This window comes from Eubalaena glacialis, chromosome 4 (assembly GCF_028564815.1).
Source record: "Eubalaena glacialis isolate mEubGla1 chromosome 4, mEubGla1.1.hap2.+ XY, whole genome shotgun sequence".
Classification (NCBI taxonomy): Eukaryota; Metazoa; Chordata; class Mammalia; order Artiodactyla; family Balaenidae; genus Eubalaena; species Eubalaena glacialis.
Genome location: NC_083719.1, coordinates 156,519,834 through 156,526,532, shown reverse-complemented (window position 1 = coordinate 156,526,532; position 6,699 = coordinate 156,519,834). Strand labels below are relative to the sequence as shown.

General features: G+C 62.6%; 1 pseudogene; it reads right to left on the bottom strand.

Moving 5' to 3' along the window:
* Window positions 1-2,525: 2,525 nt before the first annotated feature.
* LOC133090607 (thimet oligopeptidase-like) lies at window positions 2,526-6,094 on the bottom strand (annotated as a pseudogene).
* Window positions 6,095-6,699: the final 605 nt, after the last annotated feature.

The window sequence follows — 6,699 nt, the reverse complement described above, 5'->3', positions numbered from 1 at the left end:
GTTATCAGGTGGTGTTGGTTAAATAAGTAGTACTACAGAGAGAATCTTACTTTAGTCAATTAAAATTTTGAGATCTCACTATGTTTTTTAAAACAGGTATTAAATACATGCATTTGGTAAAACAGTACAAAAGGCTGTTTGATACATAGCAGCCAAAGAACAACAATGTGGCTATTCTGTGCTGAGCTATGCTGTGAGCATTATCAAATAGATACTGGATTCTGAGGCCTTTGTTCAGGAACAAAAAAGAATGTAAAATATCCGATTACCACAACTAAGGAGCCGGCCTGTGGCAACTAAGACCCGGCACAATTAACTAAGTAACTGACTATTTTTTAAAATCTCATTAATAGGTTTCTAATATGATTTTTTAAACTTTATTTATTTAATAATTTATTTAATTTATTTCTTTTATTTATTTTTGGCTGCGTTGGCTCTTCCTTGCTGTGTGCGTGCTTTCTCCAGTTGTGGCGAGCGGGGGCTACTCTTGGTTGCGATGGGTGGGCTTCTCATTGCGGTGGCTTCTCTTGTTGCGGAGCACGGGCTCTAGGCACGCGGGCATCCGTAGTTGTGGCTTGCGGGCTCTAGAGCGCAGGCTCAGTAGTTGTGGCGCACGGGCTTCGTTACTCCGCAGCGTGTGAGAACTTCCCAGACCAGGGCTTGAACCCTTGTCCCCTTCATTGGCAGGCGGATTCTTAACCACTGCGCCACCAGGGAAGACCGAGCTCTAGGCTTTTAAAAAATGTGTTCCTTCCACCTTCATGGAGCAGGCGTAGGGGACGGGGAGGAGTGAGAACTCGATTGGCAGAGGTCCGGTCGCAACCCCGAAGGGGACGGGGGAGGATCTAAGAGGTGGCACCGGGCCACAGTCGACCCCCAGTGACAGCTAACAGCTGCACTGCTGCCCCTTCCTGCCCCAGGACCTGAGCTCAGGTTCCAGGACGGCTGGAGAAACGTACTGTTTTTGGTGAGATGCTCTTACTGTGTGGAGCTGCTCCGGCTGCCCCGGCGACCACACCCCTGCAGGGCCCTGTGCCCGTCCTCCCTGCCCCCTGCCCAGGGCTCGGAGAACAGCAGTCTCTGTGGGGCAACCTGCTTCCAAGTCCTTCAGTGATCACGGAGGATTGGGAATGGGCTGGGCTGCCGGGGAGCCTGGGCATCCAACACCTGAGCTCAGCCCTGGGGGCTCACGTGAGGGCAGGGGCTGGGGGGTGCGGGCGGTGAGTGGAGGGGCCTCCAGCCGGCGTCAGTCTGGGCCCTGGACCCGGGGAAAGGCCTCACCCTCTCAGTCCTGACCTGCCGCTCGGGAACCCTGTGGCCCACCAGCCCGAGGCCTGTGGCGCCCGCCACAGACTGCCTGGCACACGGGTGGGGTGCCAACGCCACACCTGGATTTTGCACGGGGACCATCTGGGGGCTCGGTGCACGGGAAGACGAGCAGCCCCCAGGCCCCGACACGCCCCTTCCATATCCATCGAGACGTGCCTGATGGAAGGCCGGCTGTGCTCCTTTTCGAGCCCCAGGGAATTCGCAGGAACAGCCCTCCTGGCCATGGGGTGCCTGCCCACCGGCTCTGGGCCTGCGACCAGCCCAGAACACAGAAGGCACAGAAGTAGGTGCAGGGAGCTGAGCCGGGTCTGCAGAAGGGCAGACACAACAGCCTGGTCCACAGCCGACTGGCCTAGGGCGGGTGAGAACGGGCGGGCAGGCTGAGGGGAGGACAGAACGTGGCACAGCCTGCCCGCCTGGGCCCCGGGGAGAAGGTCAGGGCGCTGCCTGCACCCTCGCTCCGCTGCCTGGCGACCTTTGTGGGGGCGAAGGGCCGGAGGCAGGGCTCCCGAGGAGCTCAAAGGCCAGGGAAGGATAGACGGGACGGTCCAGACCCACCCTAGTGTTCCAGTGGGGCAGCACCCTCTCTGAATTCCTACTGCCACCAAAACACATCCCTAAGGCCTTTGGGAAGAATCGCTAGGACCCAGGAAGGCGGCCCCTTGCTGTGGTCCAGACTTCAGCAGCTGCCGATGACCGGAGGGAGCCAGCCGGCCGGCCGTGAGCAGGAGGACAGGACACAGGGACAGGGACAGCCACAGCCGGGCTTCCCGCAGCTGTGCCCACCGCCAGAACCAGCTCCAGCCAATCACAGCCCCCGAGATGCCAAGCAGTGACGGGCGAGAGGCCGGCAGGAAACTGACACCCCCTCACTGGAAAGCCTGCCCGGCCGGGGTGCGGGGCACCATCCCCGTCTGAACTCACCCCACAGCTCAGCCGTCTCCCAGTAACCCAGACGCGTTACCACGGCCCCAGGACTGATCCCCGACCAAGGTCAGAACTCCCCCCAGTGTGCCGGCCCCCATGCCACTCCTGTGGTGGAAGGGACGGCAGGCAGAGACCAGGAGTAGAGTCTTTTTATTAATGGCTGCGTTTTCAAAGAACCGTTTTGTTACCAGGAAAGCTCCCCAGGAAGGGATTGCATTAGTGCAACAAGGGGGAGCCTTGACGCCAGGCTCTCCAGACAGGTCCAGGTGGAGACTTTCGGCCGAGGCCGGCCACCAGGGGCTCAGGGGCTGGGAGGACATGCGGCACCTCCCCCGCCCCGGCGGGGCGCTAAGGCACCGGGCCCACCTGGATGGGCAGAACCCCGTGCCGTCAGCAGGCCGGCGGCTTGCAGCCCTCAACCTGCAGCGCTTTGCTCAGGAGGAAGGCATCCTGCGTGGGGTCGCAACCCAGGAAGAGCTTCACCATGCCCTTGGCATCCTTGGAGCCGCTTGGCCTCAGAATGCAGCTTCTGTAGTCCATGGCAAACTGCCGAGAGGGGGCGGGGCTGCAGGAGGGTGGAGCTCTGCCTTCACTGAGGGTGTGGGTGTGGCCACCTCTGCTGTGACTCAACAAAGGGCAGGGGAGCAGGGGGTCCAGGGCAGGGCCCTCAGAGCCTGGCAGGCCCAGGCGGGCAGCACAAGCATCTAGGCCCAGGCCAAGGACCTCCGTGGTGGTCTGCACGGCAGGCTGGCCTCTCACCTTGCCACTCAGGACGCCCTCCTGCTTGAAGCGTGTGTGGAACGTGTCCGCGGAGTACACCTCGCTGCACAGGTAGCCATAGGACTGGGCGTTGTATCTTCCTGCCAGGCGGCCGAAGGTCGCAGGCAGGTGGGTCCCTGGGACACACGTGGAGAGGCTCCTGCCCGGCCCCCTGGCCGCTCCGTGCCCCTTCCCCAGAGCGGGGGCCTCAAAGCAGCCCTGTCTGAGTCCCCTGCCACTAGAGGGAGTATTGGCCCAACACTTCTAGAAAACGGGGACCTTGCGGGCAACTCAGTGGAGGGACACAAATCAATCTTTGCCGACTTTCTGCTGAAGCTCACGAGGGTTCACCCCTGAGCCTCTTACAAGGACAGCTGCCTGAGGCTCCGAGGGATGAGTCAGGGCTCGCCCTCCAGCACGGGGAGAGCGCGGGTGAAAGCGCTCACGAGGGAGTGAACCGCGTGTCCGCACCGACACGCACGGGCAAACCTCGTCGACGCGTTCGTCCGGGCTATGAAGCCCTCTCCTGCCTCTTCCAGGCTCTCCAGAAAGCATGTGCAGATACGCCCACCCCACCCTCGGACTCCGCGGGCCACAGCTGGAGGGACCAGCCAAGGAACTGAGGCAGGAAGAGGCCAGAGGTCACCGGGCCTCAGCCAGAGCCTGTTAGTCGGTCCCCTTTCACACACCACCAGACGATCCTCCTGACCTGGGCAGTAGCCGCCAACTGACCGCTAAGGTGAGCCCGGCTCGCGCTTGGCTACCTGGCATGGCTGGGCCCCCGAGGATCTCCTGGCAGAGGCGGGCATTCTCCTGGGCCGGGTCCGCGGGCGTCTGCGTGTGCAGGGCCTGGTCCACTTCGGCCAGGACGATCTGGCGCAGGTTGGAGAGGCCTGGGGGGCGGGAGGAAGGAGACGGGGGGATAGCACTGTGTCCAGGCTGCGCTTTCCAACCGGACGGTCCGGGCGCCCCCTTCCCTTCCCTCGGCCCGGTCGTACCTGGGTTGGCCTGCCAGGACTTCATGAGCTTGTCCCGCAACCCCGGGGGGACGGCGCTGCCCGTGCCCCACTGAGACTGGCAGCAGCGCCAAGGCCTCACAGGGTGCGGTGCCCCTGGCCCCAGAGCCTTCCCTCTGGTTCTCATCACCGGCTGTCACCAGATTCGCAGGCAACGTGGCTTTCTTTTCTTTGTTTTTTTTTCTGGCCCTCAGCCATGCAAAGGGGTGACGCCCTGACACTCGCTGCCACGAGCATGGACCCTGAGAACACGATGCTCAGCGAGAGAAGTCAGACACAGAAGGACACACAGGGTGTGACCCGACTGAGGGGAAACGTCCAAAACAGGTAGATCCACAGAGTCAGAGAGTGGGTTCCTGGTTGTAAGGGGCTGGGGAGGGGAGGGAGTGATAACTAAGGACGTGAGGGACATTTTTGGGGTGATGGAAATGTTCCAAAACAGGGCAGTAGTGATGGCTGCACAGCTCAGTAAAGTGTCCCCACGCGCTCCGGTGCAGCCTGTGAGAGCATCGCTCTCAGGACGAAGGGCTGACCGCAGGAAGACTGAACGAGCAGTGGATCCTGGGCCCAGACGCTCAGCTGGCCCCCCACCCCCCCCACCCCGTGTCGAAGTCACTGGGACTTGCTGAGCCTCCACCGAGACTGGAAGCAGCCTCACGGCCGCACAGGGCGCGGCGCTCCCGGCCCCAGAGCCTTCCCTCTGGTTCTCATCGCCGCCTGTCACCAGACTTGCATGCAACGTGCCTTTCTTTTCTTTTGTTTTTTTAAAGGCAGCTCTTGAGTACATGTACTTAACATGCAGGGAACCAGTCCTGACTCCTTGATCTGGGGCTTCCAGCCTCCAGAGTCTCGAGGACATCCATTTCTGTTGTTTACGCGCTCAGTGCGTGGGCTTTGATGATGGAAGCTGACGCCGAGGGCGTCGCCACGTGCGGGGTGACATCATTGAAAGGATCCCGTGGCGACGGCCTGCCTGAGGACCACGCACGCCCGGGCCCTTCCTAGCCCCTGCCCGCAGGCCCGCGCCCACACCCACCTGGGAGTGGAGCTGGTGCATCGCTTGCCAGAACTCGTGGAAGTAGGTCTCCAGCTCATCGTGCTGCAGCAGGGAGGGCGGGTCGGGCGTGGGCTTGGTGAAGTTGGCCACCATGGCCACGATGGCCATCTGGCGGCTCCCATCCTGCTGTAGGCAGCCCGGCTGCAGGCCGAAGCAGGCCGCGTGCCTGGACTTCCCTTCCCTGGGGAGGGACGCGGGGTGAGGCCCAGCTTCCGCAGAGGAGCTCCGGCCCATGGCCGACAGGTTCCCGCACACACGCACGCACCGAGGTTAGAGGTCCAGGTAGAACTTGCCGATGGATGACCTTGCCCGAGGCCGCGTCCCGGACCGTGTAGAGCCTCACGTCTTCGTGACACACGTTGGCGCCCTCCTCCAGGTCGAAGGTCAGCCCCAGCAGCTCCTGGGAGATGCCCAGCCGCCCGCGCGTGACCACCTGCATGGGGAAGGACTCATTGAGCAGGTACTGGTCCACGTGGTAGCGCGTCTCCTCCCCCTGGTTCATGTAGTAGCGCAGGTCCTAGACGTCGATGGGCCCGTCAAAGTGCAGGCCCCGCCTCTGGCACTCGGCCTTCTTTAGCTCCAGGATCACGGCCGCTCCTGCTCCCCGAGGGGCTTCAGCTTCTGGGCCAGCTCATCTGCGGGCGGAGGGGAGAGGCTCGGCTACGTCCCTGTGGCGGCCCCCCAGCCGCCCCCCACCCTGCGCCCCTCGAGGCAGAATGAAGGTCCGGGAAGGTGACCCCCAAGGGCTGACACAGTGGGGTCTCAGGCAGCACCACGTCCAGTCAAGGTCCACCTGACCCCCGTCCCCCCTGGGACTCGGGGAGGCGGGGTTACCTAGGAAAGTGGCCACCACCTGGCTGGTCTTGGCCATGTTCATCTCCAGCACAGAGTTGGCACGCGTGCTGAACCCCAGCAGGCAGGATTTCTAGACCTGCAGCCTCACCAGCTCCCCGAGGATCGCGCAGTTCTCCTGGAACCCAGAGACGGCCGGTGCTGGGGACCGTGGGCCATGCCCTCCCCGTGGGGCCCCGGGCCAGGTCTCTGAGGGCAGGCAGGGCTCTCAGGCCACTGGCGGGCACAGCCAATCCCCCTCCCTCCTCCTCCTGGCCCGGATTTCTAGACACTTTGGTGCTGTCCTAACACGTGGTCTTTACTAACACAGGTCCTTTTGGAACCAGAAACGGCGTGAACCGTGATGGGCTCTAAGGCCAAGGGCAGGAAGAAATGCGGCCAGGCTCTCCAGGAGCCACCCAGGGGCCTCCCCGGGCTCAACAATACAAACTCGGCTGCCGTGCAGACAGCAGCTCATCCCCACGGCGCCCGAACACCCAGCCCCTGGACGGCGCGACGCCTGTTGCTGCAGGTGGCCCGGGGCTGGCTGGTGAGGCCCAGCCCCAGGCGTACGCCACCTTCTCTGGGGCCACCTCTCCGGTTCTGCGGTGGGGTTCTCCTGGGAGCCCCCAGTCACCACAGGACCAACGTGGCCTGTCTGCAGCCCAAGAAGGTGAGGACACAGGACTGTCCCCCGTGCCCCCCACATCACCCGCGAGGCCGAGCAAGCACCAGTGGTGTCTGCGGGGAAGATGAAGGGCTCGTGCACAGCCCCCATCT